The sequence below is a fragment of the Saccoglossus kowalevskii genome, chromosome 17, assembly GCF_978046115.1.
Source record: "Saccoglossus kowalevskii chromosome 17, keSacKowa6.1, whole genome shotgun sequence".
Lineage (NCBI taxonomy): Eukaryota > Metazoa > Hemichordata > Enteropneusta > Harrimaniidae > Saccoglossus > Saccoglossus kowalevskii.
In genome coordinates, this window is record NC_140657.1 from 31309289 (window position 1) to 31328672 (window position 19384).

The 19384-nt window shown below is 34.3% G+C and overlaps 18 non-coding genes across 18 annotated transcripts; all 18 read right to left on the reverse strand.

The window, feature by feature from the left end:
* Window positions 1–276: 276 nt before the first annotated feature.
* TRNAK-UUU (transfer RNA lysine (anticodon UUU)) lies at window positions 277–349 on the reverse strand. The gene has a single exon. It is a non-coding gene; the product is annotated as a tRNA-Lys (tRNA).
* Window positions 350–1212: 863 nt separating this feature from the next.
* TRNAK-UUU (transfer RNA lysine (anticodon UUU)) lies at window positions 1213–1285 on the reverse strand. Its single transcript has one exon. It is a non-coding gene; the product is annotated as a tRNA-Lys (tRNA).
* A 528-nt stretch (window positions 1286–1813) lies between these two features.
* Window positions 1814–1886, reverse strand: TRNAK-UUU (transfer RNA lysine (anticodon UUU)). Its single transcript has one exon. It is a non-coding gene; the product is annotated as a tRNA-Lys (tRNA).
* Window positions 1887–2149: 263 nt separating this feature from the next.
* TRNAK-UUU (transfer RNA lysine (anticodon UUU)) lies at window positions 2150–2222 on the reverse strand. The gene has a single exon. It is a non-coding gene; the product is annotated as a tRNA-Lys (tRNA).
* A 528-nt stretch (window positions 2223–2750) lies between these two features.
* Window positions 2751–2823, reverse strand: TRNAK-UUU (transfer RNA lysine (anticodon UUU)). The gene has a single exon. It is a non-coding gene; the product is annotated as a tRNA-Lys (tRNA).
* Window positions 2824–5043: 2220 nt separating this feature from the next.
* Window positions 5044–5116, reverse strand: TRNAK-UUU (transfer RNA lysine (anticodon UUU)). Its single transcript has one exon. It is a non-coding gene; the product is annotated as a tRNA-Lys (tRNA).
* A 263-nt stretch (window positions 5117–5379) lies between these two features.
* TRNAK-UUU (transfer RNA lysine (anticodon UUU)) lies at window positions 5380–5452 on the reverse strand. The gene has a single exon. It is a non-coding gene; the product is annotated as a tRNA-Lys (tRNA).
* A 528-nt stretch (window positions 5453–5980) lies between these two features.
* TRNAK-UUU (transfer RNA lysine (anticodon UUU)) lies at window positions 5981–6053 on the reverse strand. Its single transcript has one exon. It is a non-coding gene; the product is annotated as a tRNA-Lys (tRNA).
* Window positions 6054–8125: 2072 nt separating this feature from the next.
* On the reverse strand, window positions 8126–8198 carry TRNAK-UUU (transfer RNA lysine (anticodon UUU)). The gene has a single exon. It is a non-coding gene; the product is annotated as a tRNA-Lys (tRNA).
* Window positions 8199–9663: 1465 nt separating this feature from the next.
* TRNAK-UUU (transfer RNA lysine (anticodon UUU)) lies at window positions 9664–9736 on the reverse strand. The gene has a single exon. It is a non-coding gene; the product is annotated as a tRNA-Lys (tRNA).
* Window positions 9737–11802: 2066 nt separating this feature from the next.
* Window positions 11803–11875, reverse strand: TRNAK-UUU (transfer RNA lysine (anticodon UUU)). Its single transcript has one exon. It is a non-coding gene; the product is annotated as a tRNA-Lys (tRNA).
* A 263-nt stretch (window positions 11876–12138) lies between these two features.
* TRNAK-UUU (transfer RNA lysine (anticodon UUU)) lies at window positions 12139–12211 on the reverse strand. Its single transcript has one exon. It is a non-coding gene; the product is annotated as a tRNA-Lys (tRNA).
* Window positions 12212–12739: 528 nt separating this feature from the next.
* On the reverse strand, window positions 12740–12812 carry TRNAK-UUU (transfer RNA lysine (anticodon UUU)). The gene has a single exon. It is a non-coding gene; the product is annotated as a tRNA-Lys (tRNA).
* A 942-nt stretch (window positions 12813–13754) lies between these two features.
* On the reverse strand, window positions 13755–13827 carry TRNAK-UUU (transfer RNA lysine (anticodon UUU)). Its single transcript has one exon. It is a non-coding gene; the product is annotated as a tRNA-Lys (tRNA).
* Window positions 13828–16640: 2813 nt separating this feature from the next.
* Window positions 16641–16713, reverse strand: TRNAI-UAU (transfer RNA isoleucine (anticodon UAU)). Its single transcript has one exon. It is a non-coding gene; the product is annotated as a tRNA-Ile (tRNA).
* Window positions 16714–16976: 263 nt separating this feature from the next.
* Window positions 16977–17049, reverse strand: TRNAK-UUU (transfer RNA lysine (anticodon UUU)). Its single transcript has one exon. It is a non-coding gene; the product is annotated as a tRNA-Lys (tRNA).
* A 686-nt stretch (window positions 17050–17735) lies between these two features.
* On the reverse strand, window positions 17736–17808 carry TRNAK-UUU (transfer RNA lysine (anticodon UUU)). Its single transcript has one exon. It is a non-coding gene; the product is annotated as a tRNA-Lys (tRNA).
* A 263-nt stretch (window positions 17809–18071) lies between these two features.
* Window positions 18072–18144, reverse strand: TRNAK-UUU (transfer RNA lysine (anticodon UUU)). The gene has a single exon. It is a non-coding gene; the product is annotated as a tRNA-Lys (tRNA).
* Between the last annotated feature and the right edge of the window lie 1240 nt (window positions 18145–19384).

The window sequence follows — 19384 nt, forward strand, 5'->3', positions numbered from 1 at the left end:
TTTGAATTGTTTATGTTTCGCACTCTGTCTTTTCGTGGTCGATTGTCCCAAATCTCCATAATAAGTCAATGCTTTGATTTCACCCACGAAGATACTTCAAATGAGTCTATGAGCTGACAATGATTTGTATTTTTATGAGAAAACGTTTAATCTAATTCAAAGCATTAATTAAATACCGAGTTATTACAAAGAAATGTTTGAATTGTTTATGTTTTATTTATCTCAGCGATGTGAGCAAAGAATATCTATTTTTATGTGAACCACGTCTCAAAATTACGCCCGCTAAGGGGGTTGAACCCTTGACCTTAGGATTAAAAGTCCCACGCTCTACCGACTGAGCTAACCGGGCTGCTCAGGATCCTGTCTTTTCGTACTCGATTGTCCCAAACCTCCATAATAAGTCAATGCTTTGATTTCATGCACGAAGATACTTCAAATGAGTTTATGAGCTGACAATGATTTGTATTTTTATGAGAAAACGTTTAATCTAATTCAAAGCATTAATGAAATACCGAGTTATTACAATGAAATGTTTGATTTGTTTATGTTTTATTTATCTCAGCGATGTGAGAGAGCAACATCTGTTTTTATGTCAACTACGTTACAAAATTACGCCCGCTAAGGGAGTTGAACCCTTAACCTTAGGATTAAAAGTACCACGCTCTACCGACTGAGCTAACCGGGCTGCTCAGGATCCTGTCTTTTCGTACTCGATTGTCCCAAACCTCCATAATAAGTCAATGCTTTGATTTCACGCACGAAGATACTTCAAATGAGTCTATGAGCTGACAATGATTTGTATTTTTATGAGAAAACTTTTAATCTAATTCAAAGCATTAATTAAATACCGAGTTATTACAATGAAATCGTTGAATTGTTTGTGTTTTATTTATCTCAGCGATGCGAGCGAATAATATCAAGTTATTAGAATGAAATGTTTGAATTGTTTATTTTTCAGACTCTGTCTTTTCGTAGTCGATTGTCCCAAATCTCCATAATAAGTCAATGCTTTGATTTCACGCACGAATATACTTCAAATGAGTCTATGAGCTGACAATGATTTGTATTTTTATGAGAAAACGTTTAATCTAATTCAAAGCGTTAATTAAATTACGAGTTATTACAATGAAATGTTTGAATTGTTTATGTTTTATTTATCTCAGTGATTGAGAGAGCAACATCTGTTTTTATGTCAACTACGTTTGAAAATTACGCCCGCTAAGGGGGTTGAACCCTTGACCTTAGGATTAAAAGTCCCACGCTCTACCGACTGAGCTAACCGGGCTGCTCAGGATCCTGTCTTTTCGTACTCGATTGTCCCAAACCTCCATAATAAGTCAATTCTTTGATTTCATGCACGAAGATACTTCAAATGAGTCTATGAGCTGATAATGATTTGTATTTTTATGAGAAAACGTTTAATCTAATTCAAAGCATTAATTAAATACCGAGTTATTACAATGAAATCGTTGAATTGTTTGTGTTTTATTTATCTCAGCGATGCGAGCGAATAATATCAAGCTATTAGAATGAAATGTTTGAATTGTTTATGTTTCGCACTCTGTCTTTTCGTGGTCGATTGTCCCAAATCTCCATAATAAGTCAATGCTTTGATTTCACCCACGAAGATACTTCAAATGAGTCTATGAGCTGACAATGATTTGTATTTTTATGAGAAAACGTTTAATCTAATTCAAAGCATTAATTAAATACCGAGTTATTACAAAGAAATGTTTGAATTGTTTATGTTTTATTTATCTCAGCGATGTAAGCAAACAATATCTATTTTCATGTGAACAACGTTTCAAAATTACGCCCGCTAAGGGGGTTGAACCCTTGACCATAGGATTAAAAGTCCCACGCTCTACCGACTGAGCTAACCGGGCTGCTCAGGATCCTGTCTTTTCGTACTCGATTGTCCCAAACCTCCATAATAAGTCAATGCTTTGATTTCATGCACGAAGATACTTCAAATGAGTTTATGAGCAGACAATGATTTGTATTTTTATGAGAAAACGTTTAATGTAATTCAAAGCATTAATGAAATACCGAGTTATTACAATGAAATGTTTGAATTGTTTATGTTTTATTTATCTCAGCGATTTGAGAGAGCAACATCTGTTTTTATGTCAACTACGTTACAAAATTACGCCCGCTAAGGGAGTTGAACCCTTGACCTTAGGATTAAAAGTCCCACGCTCTACCGACTGAGCTAACCGGGCTGCTCAGGATCCTGTCTTTTCGTACTCGATTGTCCCAAACCTCCATAATAAGTCAATGCTTTGATTTCACGCACGAAGATACTTCAAATGAGTCTATGAGCTGACAATGATTTGTATTTTTATGAGAAAACGTTTAATCTAATTCAAAGCATTAATTAAATACCGAGTTATTACAATGAAATCGTTGAATTGTTTGTGTTTTATTTATCTCAGCGATGCGAGCGAATAATATCAAGTTATTAGAATGAAATGTTTGAATTGTTTATTTTTCAGACTCTGTCTTTTCGTAGTCGATTGTCCCAAATCTCCATAGTAAGTCAATGCTTTGATTTCACGCACGAATATACTTCAAATGAGTCTATGAGCTGACAATGATTTGTATTTTTATGAGAAAACGTTTAATCTAATTCAAAGCATTAATTAAATTCCGAGTTATTACAATGAAATGTTTGAATTGTTTATGTTTTATTTATCTCAGCGATGTGAGAGAGCAACATCTGTTTTTATGTCAACTACATTTGAAAATTACGCCCGCTAAGGGGGTTGAACCCTTGACCTTAGGATTAAAAGTCCCACGCTCTACCAACTGAGCTAACCGGGCTGCTCAGGATCCTGTCTTTTCGTAGTCGATTGTCCCAAATATCCATAATAAGTCAATGCTTTGATTTCACGTACGAAGATACTTCAAATGAGTCTATGAGCTGACAATGATTTGTATCTTCATGAGAAAACGTTTAATTAAATTCAAAGCATTAATTAAATACCGAGTTATTACAATGAAATGTTTGAATTGTTATGTTTTATTTATCGTTTAATCTAATTCAAAGCATTAATTAAATACCGAGATATTACAACGAAATGTTTGAATTGTTTATGTTTTATTTATCTCAGCGATGTGAGATAGCAACATCTGTTTTTATGTCAACTACGTTACAAAATTACGCCCGCTAAGGAGGTTGAACCCTTGACCTTAGGATTAAAAGTCCCACGCTCTACCAACTGAGCTAACCGGGCTGCTCAGGATCCTGTCGTTTCGTACTCGATTGTCCCAAACCTCCATAATAAGTCAATGCTTTGATTTCACGCACGAAGATACTTCAAATGAGTCTATGAGCTGACAATGATTTGTATTTTTATGAGAAAACGTTTAATCTAATTCAAAGCATTAATTAAATACCGAGTTATTACAATGAAATCGTTGAATTGTTTGTGTTTTATTTATCTCAGCGATGCGAGCGAATAATATCAAGCTATTAGAATGAAATGTTTGAATTGTTTATGTTTCGCACTCTGTCTTTTCGTGGTCGATTGTCCCAAATCTCCATAATAAGTCAATGCTTTGATTTCACCCACGAAGATACTTCAAATGAGTCTATGAGCTGACAATGATTTGTATTTTTATGAGAAAACGTTTAATCTAATTCAAAGCATTAATTAAATACCGAGTTATTACAAAGAAATGTTTGAATTGTTTATGTTTTATTTATCTCAGCGATGTAAGCAAACAATATCTATTTTCATGTGAACAACGTTTCAAAATTACGCCTGCTAAGGGGGTTGAACCCTTGACCTTAGGATTAAAAGTCCCACGCTCTACCGACTGAGCTAACCGGGCTGCACAGGATCCTGTCTTTTCGTACTCGATTGTCCCAAACCTCCATAATAAGTCAATGCTTTGATTTCACGCACGAAGATACTTCAAATGAGTCTATGAGCTGACTATGATTTTTATTTTTATGAGAAAACGTTTAATCTAATTCAAAGCATTAAATAAATACCGAGTTATTACAATGAAATCGTTGAATTGTTTGTGTTTTATTTATCTCAGCGATGCGAGCGAATAATATCAAGTTATTAGAATGAAATGTTTGAATTGTTTATTTTTCGGACTCTGTCTTTTCGTAGTCGATTGTCCCAAATATCCATAATAAGTCAATGCTTTGATTTCACGTACGAAGATACTTCAAATGAGTCTATGAGCTGACAATGATTTGTATCTTCATGAGAAAACGTTTAATTAAATTCAAAGCATTAATTAAATACCGAGTTATTACAATGAAATGTTTGAATTGTTATGTTTTATTTATCGTTTAATCTAATTCAAAGCATTAATTAAATACCGAGATATTACAATGAAATGTTTGAATTGTTTATGTTTTATTTATCTCAGCGATGTGAGATAGCAACATCTGTTTTTATGTCAACTACGTTACAAAATTACGCCCGCTAAGGAGGTTGAACCCTTGACCTTAGGATTAAAAGTCCCACGCTCTACCAACTGAGCTAACCGGGTTGCTCAGGATCCTGTCGTTTCGTACTCGATTGTCCCAAACCTCCATAATAAGTCAATGCTTTGATTTCACGCACGAAGATACTTCAAATGAGTCTATGAGCTGACAATGATTTGTATTTTTATGAGAAAACGTTTAATCTAATTCAAAGCATTAATTAAATACCGAGTTATTACAATGAAATCGTTGAATTGTTTGTGTTTTATTTATCTCAGTGATGCGAGCGAATAATATCAAGTTATTAGAATGAAATGTTTGAATTGTTTATTTTTCGGACTCTGTCTTTTCGTAGTCGATTTTCCCAAATATCCATAATAAGTCAATGCTTTGATTTCACCCACGAAGATACTTCAAATGAGTCTATGAGCTGACAATGATTTGTATTTTTATGAGAAAACGTTTAATCTAATTCAAAGCATTAATTAAATACCGAGTTATTACAAAGAAATGTTTGAATTGTTTATGTTTTATTTATCTCAGCGATGTAAGCAAACAATATCTATTTTCATGTGAACAACGTTTCAAAATTACGCCCGCTAAGGGGGTTGAACCCTTGACCTTAGGATTAAAAGTCCCACGCTCTACCGACTGAGCTAACCGGGCTGCTCAGGATCCTGTCTTTTCGTACTCGATTGTCCCAAACCTCCATAATAAGTCAATGCTTTGATTTCATGCACGAAGATACATCAAATGAGTTTATGAGCAGACAATGATTTGTATTTTTATGAGAAAACGTTTAATGTAATTCAAAGCATTAATGAAATACCGAGTTATTACAATGAAATGTTTGAATTGTTTATGTTTTATTTATCTCAGCGATTTGAGAGAGCAACATCTGTTTTTATGTCAACTACGTTACAAAATTACGCCCGCTAAGGGAGTTGAACCCTTGACCTTAGGATTAAAAGTCCCACGCTCTACCGACTGAGCTAAACGGGCTGCTCAGGATCCTGTCTTTTCGTACTCGATTGTCCCAAACCTCCATAATAAGTCAATGCTTTGATTTCACGCACGAAGATACTTCAAATGAGTCTATGAGCTGACAATGATTTGTATTTTTATGAGAAAACGTTTAATCTAATTCAAAGCATTAATTAAATACCGAGTTATTACAATGAAATCGTTGAATTGTTTGTGTTTTATTTATCTCAGCGATGCGAGCGAATAATATCAAGTTATTAGAATGAAATGTTTGAATTGTTTATTTTTCAGACTCTGTCTTTTCGTAGTCGATTGTCCCAAATCTCCATAGTAAGTCAATGCTTTGATTTCACGCACGAATATACTTCAAATGAGTCTATGAGCTGACAATGATTTGTATTTTTATGAGAAAACGTTTAATCTAATTCAAAGCATTAATTAAATTCCGAGTTATTACAATGAAATGTTTGAATTGTTTATGTTTTATTTATCTCAGCGATGTGAGAGAGCAACATCTGTTTTTATGTCAACTACGTTTGAAAATTACGCCCGCTAAGGGGGTTGAACCCTTGACCTTAGGATTAAAAGTCCCACGCTCTACCGACTGAGCTAACCAGGCTGCTCAGGATCCTGTCTTTTCGTACTCGATTGTCCCAAACCTCCATAATAAGTCAATGCTTTGATTTCATGCACGAAGATACTTCAAATGAGTCTATGAGCTGACAATGATTTGTATTTTTATGAGAAAACGTTTAATCTAATTCAAAGCATTAATTAAATACCGAGTTATTACAATGAAATCGTTGAATTGTTTGTGTTTTATTTATCTCAGCGATGCGAGCGAATAATATCAAGCTATTAGAATGAAATGTTTGAATTGTTTATGTTTCGCACTCTGTCTTTTCGTGGTCGATTGTCCCAAATCTCCATAATAAGTCAATGCTTTGATTTCACCCACGAAGATACTTCAAATGAGTCTATGAGCTGACAATGATTTGTATTTTTATGAGAAAACGTTTAATCTAATTCAAAGCATTAATTAAATACCGAGTTATTACAAAGAAATGTTTGAATTGTTTATGTTTTATTTATCTCAGCGATGTAAGCAAACAATATCTATTTTCATGTGAACAACGTTTCAAAATTACGCCTGCTAAGGGGGTTGAACCCTTGACCTTAGGATTAAAAGTCCCACGCTCTACCGACTGAGCTAACCGGGCTGCACAGGATCCTGTCTTTTCGTACTCGATTGTCCCAAACCTCCATAATAAGTCAATGCTTTGATTTCACGCACGAAGATACTTCAAATGAGTCTATGAGCTGACTATGATTTTTATTTTTATGAGAAAACGTTTAATCTAATTCAAAGCATTAAATAAATACCGAGTTATTACAATGAAATCGTTGAATTGTTTGTGTTTTATTTATCTCAGCGATGCGAGCGAATAATATCAAGTTATTAGAATGAAATGTTTGAATTGTTTATTTTTCGGACTCTGTCTTTTCGTAGTCGATTGTCCCAAATATCCATAATAAGTCAATGCTTTGATTTCACGTACGAAGATACTTCAAATGAGTCTATGAGCTGACAATGATTTGTATCTTCATGAGAAAACGTTTAATTAAATTCAAAGCATTAATTAAATACCGAGTTATTACAATGAAATGTTTGAATTGTTATGTTTTATTTATCGTTTAATCTAATTCAAAGCATTAATTAAATACCGAGATATTACAACGAAATGTTTGAATTGTTTATGTTTTATTTATCTCAGCGATGTGAGATAGCAACATCTGTTTTTATGTCAACTACGTTACAAAATTACGCCCGCTAAGGAGGTTGAACCCTTGACCTTAGGATTAAAAGTCCCACGCTCTACCAACTGAGCTAACCGGGCTGCTCAGGATCCTGTCGTTTCGTACTCGATTGTCCCAAACCTCCATAATAAGTCAATGCTTTGATTTCACGCACGAAGATACTTCAAATGAGTCTATGAGCTGACAATGATTTGTATTTTTATGAGAAAACGTTTAATCTAATTCAAAGCATTAATTAAATACCGAGTTATTACAATGAAATCGTTGAATTGTTTGTGTTTTATTTATCTCAGTGATGCGAGCGAATAATATCAAGTTATTAGAATGAAATGTTTGAATTGTTTATTTTTCGGACTCTGTCTTTTCGTAGTCGATTTTCCCAAATCTCCATAATAAGTCAATGCTTTGATTTCACGCACGTAGATACTTCAAATGAGTCTATGAGCTGACAATGATTTGTATTTTTATGAGAAAACGTTTAATCTAATTCAAAGCATTAATTAAATACCGAGTTATTACAATGAAATCGTTGAATTGTTTGTGTTTTATTTATCTCAGCGATGCGAGCGAATAATATCAAGTTATTAGAATGAAATGTTTGAATTGTTTATTTTTCAGACTCTGTCTTTTCGTAGTCGATTGTCCCAAATCTCCATAGTAAGTCAATGCTTTGATTTCACGCACGAATATACTTCAAATGAGTCTATGAGCTGACAATGATTTGTATTTTTATGAGAAAACGTTTAATCTAATTCAAAGCATTAATTCAATTCCGAGTTATTACAATGAAATGTTTGAATTGTTAATGTTTTATTTATCTCAGCGATGTGAGAGAGCAACATCTGTTTTTATGTCAACTACGTTTGAAAATTACGCCCGCTAAGGGGGTTGAACCCTTGACCTTAGGATTAAAAGTCCCACGCTCTACCGACTGAGCTAACCGGGCTGCTCAGGATCCTGTCTTTTCGTACTCGATTGTCCCAAACCTCCATAATAAGTCAATGCTTTGATTTCATGCACGAAGATACTTCAAATGAGTCTATGAGCTGACAATGATTTGTATTTTTATGAGAAAACGTTTAATCTAATTCAAAGCATTAATTAAATACCGAGTTATTACAATGAAATCGTTGAATTGTTTGTGTTTTATTTATCTCAGCGAGGCGAGCGAATAATATCAAGCTATTAGAATGAAATGTTTGAATTGTTTATGTTTCGCACTCTGTCTTTTCGTGGTCGATTGTCCCAAATCTCCATAATAAGTCAATGCTTTGATTTCACCCACGAAGATACTTCAAATGAGTCTATGAGCTGACAATGATTTGTATTTTTATGAGAAAACGTTTAATCTAATTCAAAGCATTAATTAAATACCGAGTTATTACAAAGAAATGTTTGAATTGTTTATGTTTTATTTATCTCAGCGATGTGAGCAAAGAATATCTATTTTTATGTGAACCACGTTTCAAAATTACGCCCGCTAAGGGGGTTGAACCCTTGACCTTAGGATTAAAAGTACCACGCTCTACCGACTGAGCTAACCGGGCTGCTCAGGATCCTGTCTTTTCGTACTCGATTGTCCCAAACCTCCATAATAAGTCAATGCTTTGATTTCATGCACGAAGATACTTCAAATGAGTTTATGAGCTGACAATGATTTGTATTTTTATGAGAAAACGTTTAATCTAATTCAAAGCATTAATGAAATACCGAGTTATTACAATGAAATGTTTGAATTGTTTATGTTTTATTTATCTCAGCGATGTGAGAGAGCAACATCTGTTTTTATGTCAACTACGTTACAAAATTACGCCCGCTAAGGGAGTTGAACCCTTAACCTTAGGATTAAAAGTACCACGCTCTACCGACTGAGCTAACCGGGCTGCTCAGGATCCTGTCTTTTCGTACTCGATTGTCCCAAACCTCCATAATAAGTCAATGCTTTGATTTCACGCACGAAGATACTTCAAATGAGTCTATGAGCTGACAATGATTTGTATTTTTATGAGAAAACTTTTAATCTAATTCAAAGCATTAATTAAATACCGAGTTATTACAATGAAATCGTTGAATTGTTTGTGTTTTATTTATCTCAGCGATGCGAGCGAATAATATCAAGTTATTAGAATGAAATGTTTGAATTGTTTATTTTTCAGACTCTGTCTTTTCGTAGTCGATTGTCCCAAATCTCCATAATAAGTCAATGCTTTGATTTCACGCACGAATATACTTCAAATGAGTCTATGAGCTGACAATGATTTGTATTTTTATGAGAAAACGTTTAATCTAATTCAAAGCGTTAATTAAATTACGAGTTATTACAATGAAATGTTTGAATTGTTTATGTTTTATTTATCTCAGTGATGTGAGAGAGCAACATCTGTTTTTATGTCAACTACGTTTGAAAATTACGCCCGCTAAGGGGGTTGAACCCTTGACCTTAGGATTAAAAGTCCCACGCTCTACCGACTGAGCTAACCGGGCTGCTCAGGATCCTGTCTTTTCGTACTCGATTGTCCCAAACCTCCATAATAAGTCAATTCTTTGATTTCATGCACGAAGATACTTCAAATGAGTCTATGAGCTGATAATGATTTGTATTTTTATGAGAAAACGTTTAATCTAATTCAAAGCATTAATTAAATACCGAGTTATTACAATGAAATCGTTGAATTGTTTGTGTTTTATTTATCTCAGCGATGCGAGCGAATAATATCAAGCTATTAGAATGAAATGTTTGAATTGTTTATGTTTCGCACTCTGTCTTTTCGTGGTCGATTGTCCCAAATCTCCATAATAAGTCAATGCTTTGATTTCACCCACGAAGATACTTCAAATGAGTCTATGAGCTGACAATGATTTGTATTTTTATGAGAAAACGTTTAATCTAATTCAAAGCATTAATTAAATACCGAGTTATTACAAAGAAATGTTTGAATTGTTTATGTTTTATTTATCTCAGCGATGTAAGCAAACAATATCTATTTTCATGTGAACAACGTTTCAAAATTACGCCCGCTAAGGGGGTTGAACCCTTGACCTTAGGATTAAAAGTCCCACGCTCTACCGAATGAGCTAACCGGGCTGCTCAGGATCCTGTCTTTTCGTACTCGATTGTCCCAAACCTCCATAATACGTCAATGCTTTGATTTCATGCACGAAGATACTTCAAATGAGTTTATGAGCAGACAATGATTTGTATTTTTATGAGAAAACGTTTAATGTAATTCAAAGCATTAATGAAATACCGAGTTATTACAATGAAATGTTTGAATTGTTTATGTTTTATTTATCTCAGCGATTTGAGAGAGCAACATCTGTTTTTATGTCAACTACGTTACAAAATTACGCCCGCTAAAGGAGTTGAACCCTTGACCTTAGGATTAAAAGTCCCACGCTCTACCGACTGAGCTAACCGGGCTGCTCAGGATCCTGTCTTTTCGTACTCGATTGTCCCAAACCTCCATAATAAGTCAATGCTTTGATTTCACGCACGAAGATACTTCAAATGAGTCTATGAGCTGACAATGATTTGTATTTTTATGAGAAAACGTTTAATCTAATTCAAAGCATTAATTAAATACCGAGTTATTACAATGAAATCGTTGAATTGTTTGTGTTTTATTTATCTCAGCGATGCGAGCGAATAATATCAAGTTATTAGAATGAAATGTTTGAATTGTTTATTTTTCAGACTCTGTCTTTTCGTAGTCGATTGTCCCAAATCTCCATAGTAAGTCAATGCTTTGATTTCACGCACGAATATACTTCAAATGAGTCTATGAGCTGACAATGATTTGTATTTTTATGAGAAAACGTTTAATCTAATTCAAAGCATTAATTAAATTCCGAGTTATTACAATGAAATGTTTGAATTGTTTATGTTTCATTTATCTCAGCGATGTGAGAGAGCAACATCTGTTTTTATGTCAACTACGTTTGAAAATTACGCCCGCTAAGGGGGTTGAACCCTTGATCTTAGGATTAAAAGTCCCACGCTCTACCGACTGAGCTAACCAGGCTGCTCAGGATCCTGTCTTTTCGTACTCGATTGTCCCAAACCTCCATAATAAGTCAATGCTTTGATTTCATGCACGAAGATACTTCAAATGAGTCTATGAGCTGACAATGATTTGTATTTTTATGAGAAAACGTTTAATCTAATTCAAAGCATTAATTAAATACCGAGTTATTACAATGAAATCGTTGAATTGTTTGTGTTTTATTTATCTCAGCGATGCGAGCGAATAATATCAAGCTATTAGAATGAAATGTTTGAATTGTTTATGTTTCGCACTCTGTCTTTTCGTGGTCGATTGTCCCAAATCTCCATAATAAGTCAATGCTTTGATTTCACCCACGAAGATACTTCAAATGAGTCTATGAGCTGACAATGATTTGTATTTTTATGAGAAAACGTTTAATCTAATTCAAAGCATTAATTAAATACCGAGTTATTACAAAGAAATGTTTGAATTGTTTATGTTTTATTTATCTCAGCGATGTAAGCAAACAATATCTATTTTCATGTGAACAACGTTTCAAAATTACGCCCGCTAAGGGGGTTGAACCCTTGACCTTAGGATTAAAAGTCCCACGCTCTACCGACTGAGCTAACCGGGCTGCTCAGGATCCTGTCTTTTCGTACTCGATTGTCCCAAACCTCCATAATACGTCAATGCTTTGATTTCATGCACGAAGATACTTCAAATGAGTTTATGAGCAGACAATGATTTGTATTTTTATGAGAAAACGTTTAATGTAATTCAAAGCATTAATGAAATACCGAGTTATTACAATGAAATGTTTGAATTGTTTATGTTTTATTTATCTCAGCGATTTGAGAGAGCAACATCTGTTTTTATGTCAACTACGTTACAAAATTACGCCCGCTAAGGGAGTTGAACCCTTGACCTTAGGATTAAAAGTCCCACGCTCTACCGACTGAGCTAACCGGGCTGCTCAGGATCCTGTCTTTTCGTACTCGATTGTCCCAAACCTCCATAATAAGTCAATGCTTTGATTTCACGCACGAAGATACTTCAAATGAGTCTATGAGCTGACAATGATTTGTATTTTTATGAGAAAACGTTTAATCTAATTCAAAGCATTAATTAAATACCGAGTTATTACAATGAAATCGTTGAATTGTTTGTGTTTTATTTATCTCAGCGATGCGAGCGAATAATATCAAGTTATTAGAATGAAATGTTTGAATTGTTTATTTTTCAGACTCTGTCTTTTCGTAGTCGATTGTCCCAAATCTCCATAGTAAGTCAATGCTTTGATTTCACGCACGAATATACTTCAAATGAGTCTATGAGCTGACAATGATTTGTATTTTTATGAGAAAACGTTTAATCTAATTCAAAGCATTAATTAAATTCCGAGTTATTACAATGAAATGTTTGAATTGTTTATGTTTTATTTATCTCAGCGATGTGAGAGAGCAACATCTGTTTTTATGTCAACTACGTTTGAAAATTACGCCCGCTAAGGGGGTTGAACCCTTGACCTTAGGATTAAAAGTCCCACGCTCTACCGACTGAGCTAACCAGGCTGCTCAGGATCCTGTCTTTTCGTACTCGATTGTCCCAAACCTCCATAATAAGTCAATGCTTTGATTTCATGCACGAAGATACTTCAAATGAGTCTATGAGCTGACAATGATTTGTATTTTTATGAGAAAACGTTTAATCTAATTCAAAGCATTAATTAAATACCGAGTTATTACAATGAAATCGTTGAATTGTTTGTGTTTTATTTATCTCAGCGATGCGAGCGAATAATATCAAGCTATTAGAATGAAATGTTTGAATTGTTTATGTTTCGCACTCTGTCTTTTCGTGGTCGATTGTCCCAAATCTCCATAATAAGTCAATGCTTTTATTTCACCCACGAAGATACTTCAAATGAGTCTATGAGCTGACAATGATTTGTATTTTTATGAGAAAACGTTTAATCTAATTCAAAGCATTAATTAAATACCGAGTTATTACAAAGAAATGTTTGAATTGTTTATGTTTTATTTATCTCAGCGATGTAAGCAAACAATATCTATTTTCATGTGAACAACGTTTCAAAATTACGCCTGCTAAGGGGGTTGAACCCTTGACCTTAGGATTAAAAGTCCCACGCTCTACCGACTGAGCTAACCGGGCTGCACAGGACTCTGTCTTTTCGTAGTCGATTGTCCCAAATATCCATAATAAGTCAATGCTTTGATTTCACGTACGAAGATACTTCAAATGAGTCTATGAGCTGACAATGATTTGTATCTTCATGAGAAAACGTTTAATTAAATTCAAAGCATTAATTAAATACCGAGTTATTACAATGAAATGTTTGAATTGTTTATGTTTTATTTATCGTTTAATCTAATTCAAAGCATTAATTAAATACCGAGATATTACAATGAAATGTTTGAATTGTTTATGTTTTATTTATCTCAGCGATGTGAGATAGCAACATCTGTTTTTATGTCAACTACGTTACAAAATTACGCCCGCTAAGGGGGTTGAACCCTTGACCTTAGGATTAAAAGTCCCACGCTCTACCAACTGAGCTAACCGGGCTGCTCAGGATCCTGTCGTTTCGTACTCGATTGTCCCAAACCTCCATAATAAGTCAATGCTTTGATTTCACGCACGAAGATACTTCAAATGAGTCTATGAGCTGACAATGATTTGTATTTTTATGAGAAAACGTTTAATCTAATTCAAAGCATTAATTAAATACCGAGTTATTACAATGAAATCGTTGAATTGTTTGTGTTTTATTTATCTCAGTGATGCGAGCGAATAATATCAAGTTATTAGAATGAAATGTTTGAATTGTTTATTTTTCGGACTCTGTCTTTTCGTAGTCGATTTTCCCAAATCTCCATAATAAGTCAATGCTTTGATTTCACGCACGAAGATACTTCAAATGAGTCTATGAGCTGACAATGATTTGTATTTTTATGAGAAAACGTTTAATCTAATTCAAAGCATTAATTAAATTCCGAGTTATTACAATGAAATGTTTGAATTGTTTATGTTTTATTTATCTCAGCGATGTGAGAGAGCAACATCTGTTTTTATGTCAACTACGTTTCAAAATTACGCCAGCTAAGGGGGTTGAACCTTTGACCTTAGGATTAAAAGTCCCACGCTGTAACGACTTAGCTAATAGGGCTGCTCAGGATCCTGTCTTTTCGTACTCGATTGTCCCAAACCTCCATAATAAGTCAATGCTTTGATTTCACGCACGAAGATACTTCAAATGAGTCTATGAGCTGACTATGATTTTTATTTTTATGAGAAAACGTTTAATCTAATTCAAAGCATTAAATAAATACCGAGTTATTACAATGAAATCGTTGAATTGTTTGTGTTTTATTTATCTCAGCGATGCGAGCGAATAATATCAAGTTATTAGAATGAAATGTTTGAATTGTTTATTTTTCGGACTCTGTCTTTTCGTAGTCGATTGTCCCAAATATCCATAATAAGTCAATGCTTTGATTTCACGTACGAAGATACTTCAAATGAGTCTATGAGCTGACAATGATTTGTATCTTCATGAGAAAACGTTTAATTAAATTCAAAGCATTAATTAAATACCGAGTTATTACAATGAAATGTTTGAATTGTTTATGTTTTATTTATCGTTTAATCTAATTCAAAGCATTAATTAAATACCGAGATATTACAATGAAATGTTTGAATTGTTTATGTTTTATTTATCTCAGCGATGTGAGATAGCAACATCTGTTTTTATGTCAACTACGTTGAAAAATTACGCCCGCTAAGGAGGTTGAACCCTTGACCTTAGGATTAAAAGTCCCACGCTCTACCAACTGAGCTAACCGGGCTGCTCAGGATCCTGTCGTTTCGTACTCGATTGTCCCAAACCTCCATAATAAGTCAATGCTTTGATTTCACGCACGAAGATACTTCAAATGAGTCTATGAGCTGACAATGATTTGTATTTTTATGAGAAAACGTTTAATCTAATTCAAAGCATTAATTAAATACCGAGTTATTACAATGAAATCGTTGAATTGTTTGTGTTTTATTTATCTCAGTGATGCGAGCGAATAATATCAAGTTATTAGAATGAAATGTTTGAATTGTTTATTTTTCGGACTCTGTCTTTTCGTAGTCGATTTTCCCAAATCTCCATAATAAGTCAATGCTTTGATTTCACGCACGAAGATACTTCAAATGAGTCTATGAGCTGACAATGATTTGTATTTTTATGAGAAAACGTTTAATCTAATTCAAAGCATTAATTAAATTCCGAGTTATTACAATGAAATGTTTGAATTGTTTATGTTTTATTTATCTCAGCGATGTGAGAGAGCAACATCTGTTTTTATGTCAACTACGTTTCAAAATTACGCCAGCTAAGGGGGTTGAACCTTTGACCTTAGGATTAAAAGTCCCACGCTGTAACGACTTAGCTAATAGGGCTGCTCAGGATCCTGTCTTTTCGTACTCGATTGTCCCAAACCTCCATAATAAGTCAATGCTTTGATTTCATGCACGAAGATACTTCAAATGAGTCTATGAGTTGACAATGATTTGTATTTTTATGAGAAAACGTTTAATCTATTTCAAAGCATTAATTAAATACCGAGTTATTACAATGAAATATTGAATTGTTTATGTTTTATTTAGCTCAGCTATGTGAGCAAAGAATATCTATTTTTATGTGAACCACGTTTCAAAATTACGCCCGCTAAAGGGGTTGAACCCTTGACCTTAGGATTAAAAGTCCCACGCTCTACCGACTGAGCTAACCGGGCTGCACAGGACCATGTCTTTTCGTACTCGATTGTCCCAAACCTCCATAATAAGTCAATGCTTTGATTTCACGCACGAAGATACTTCAAATGAGTTTATGAGCTGACAATGATTTGTGTTTTTATGAGAAAACGTTTAATCTAATTCAACGCATTAATTAAATACCGAGTTATTACAATGAAATATTGAATTGGTTATGTTTTATTTATCTCAGCGATGTGAGAGAGCAACATCTGTTTTTATGTCAACTACGTTGCAAAATCACGCCCGCTAAGGCAGTTGAACCCTTGACCTTAGCATTATAAATCCCACGCTATACCGACTGAGCTAACCGGGCTGCTCAGGATCCTGTCTTTTCGTACTCGATTGTCCCAAACCTCCATAATAAGTCAATGCTTTGATTTCACGCACGAAGATACTTCAAATGAGTTTATGAGCTGACAATGATTTGTATTTTTATGAGAAAACGTTTAATCTAATTCAAAGCATTAATTAAATACCGAGTTATTACAATGAAATATTGAATTGTTTATGTTTTATTTATCTCAGCGATGTGAGAGAGCAGCATCTGTTTTTATGTCAACTACGTTTCAAAATTACGCCCGCTAAGGGGGTTGAACCCTTGACCTTAGCATTATAAATCCCACGCTATACCGACTGAGCTAACCGGGCTGCTCAGGATCCTGTCTTTTCGTACTCGATTGTCCCAAACCTCCATAATAAGTCAATGCTTTGATTTCATGCACGAAGATACTTCAAATGAGTCTATGAGTTGACAATGATTTGTGTTTTTATGAGAAAACGTTTAATCTAATTCAAAGCATTAATTAAATACCGAGTTATTACAATGAAATCGTTGAATTGTTTATGTTTTATTTATCTCAGCGATGTGAGCAAAGAATATCTATTTTTATGTGAGCCACGTTTCAAAATTACGCCCGCTAAGGGGGTTGAACCCTTGACCTTAGGATTAAAAGTCCCACGCTCTACCGACTGAGCTAACCGGGCTGCTCAGGATCCTGTCTTTTCGTACTCGATTGTCCCAAACCTCCATAATAAGTCAATGCTTTGATTTCATGCACGAAGATACTTCAAATGAGTTTATGAGCTGACAATGATTTGTATTTTTATGAGAAAACGTTTAATCTAATTCAAAGCATTAATTAAATACAGAGTTATTACAATGAAATCGTTGAATTGTTTGTGTTTTATTTATCTCAGCGATGCGAGCGAATAATATCAAGTTATTAGAATGAAATGTTTGAATTGTTTATTTTTCGGTCTCTGTCTTTTCGTAGTCGATTGTCCCAAATCTCCATAATAAGTCAATGCTTTGATTTCACGCACGAAGATACTTCAAATGAGTCTATGAGCTGACAATGATTTGTGTTTTTATGAGAAAACGTTTAATCTAATTCAAAGCATTAATGAAATACCGAGTTATTACAATGAAATCGTTGAATTGTTTGTGTTTTATTTATCTCTGCGATGCGAGCGAATAATATCAAGTTACTTCAAATGAGTCTATGAGGTGACAATGATTTGTATTTTTATGAGAAAACGTTTAATCTAATTCAAAGCATTAATTAAATTCCGAGTTAATAAAATGAAATGTTTGAATTGTTTATGTTTTATTTATCTCAGCGATGTGAGAGAGCAACATCTGTTTTTATGTCAACTAGGTTTGAAAATTACGCCCGCTAAGGGGGTTGAACCCTTGACCTTAGGATTAAAAGTCCCACGCTCTACCGACTGAGCTAACCGGGCTGCTCAGGATCCTGTCTTTTCGTACTCGATTGTCCCAAACCTCCATAATAAGTCAATGCTTTGATTTCATGCACGAAGATACTTCAAATGAGTCTATGAGTTGACAATGATTTGTGTTTTTATGAGAAAACGTTTAATCTAATTCAAAGCATTAATGAAATACCGAGTTATTACAATGAAATGTTTGAATTGTTTATGTTTTATTTATCTCAGCGATGTGAGAGAGCAACATCTGTTTTTATGTCAACTACGTTACAAAATTACGCCCGCTAAGGGGGTTGAACCCTTGACCTTAGGATTAAAAGTCCCACGCTCTACCGACTGAGCTAACCGGGCTGCTCAGGATCCTGTCTTTTCGTACTCGATTGTCCCAAACCTCCATAATAAGTCAATGCTTTGATTTCACGCACGAAGATACTTGAAATGAGTCTATGAGCTGACAATGATTTGCATTTTCATGAGAAAACGTGTAATCTAATTCAAAGCATTAATTAAATACCGAGTTATTACAATGAAATCGTTGAATTGTTTGTGTTTTATTTATCTCAGCGATGCGAGCGAATTATATCAAGTTATTAGAATGAAATGTTTGAATTGTTTATTTTTCGGACTCTGTCTTTTCGTAGTCGATTGTCCCAAATCTCCATAATAAGTCAATGCTTTGATTTCACGCACGAAGATACTTCAAATGAGTCTATGAGCTGACAATGATTTGTTTTTTTATGAGAAAACGTTTAATCTAATTCAAAGCATTTATTAAATTCCGAGTTATTACAATGAAATGTTTGAATTGTTTATGTTTTATTTATCTCAGCGATGTGAGAGAGCAACATCTGTTTTTATGTCAACTAGGTTTGAAAATTACGCCCGCTAAGGGGGTTGAACCCTTGACCTTAGGATTAAAAGTCCCACGCTCTACCGACTGAGCTAACCGGGGTGCTCAGGATCCTGTCTTTTCGTACTCGATTGTCCCAAACCTCCATAATAAGTCAATGCTTTGATTTCATGCACGAAGATACTTCAAATGAGTCTATGAGCTGACAATGATTTGTATTTTTATGAGAAAACGTTTAATCTAATTCAAAGCATTAATTAAATACCGAGTTATTACAATGAAATCGTTGAATTGTTTGTGTTTTATTTATCTCAGCGATGCGAGCGAATAATATCAAGCTATTAGAATGAAATGTTTCAATTGTTTATGTTTCGCACTTTGTCTTTTCGTGGTCGATTGTCCCAAATCTCCATAATAAGTCAATGCTTTGATTTCACGCACGAAAATACTTCAAATGAGTCTATGAGCTGACAATGATTTGCATTTTTATGAGAAAACGTTTAATCTAATTCAAAGCATTAATTAAATACCGAGTTATTACAATGAAATGTTTGAATTGTTTTTGTTTTATTTATCTCAGCGATGTAAGCAAACAATATCTATTTTTATGTGAACCACGTTTCAAAATTACGCCCGCTAAGGGGGTTGAACCCTTGACCTTAGGATTAAAAGTCCCACGATCTACCGACTGAGCTTACCGGGCTGCTCAGGATCCTGTCTTTTCGTACTCGATTGTCCCAA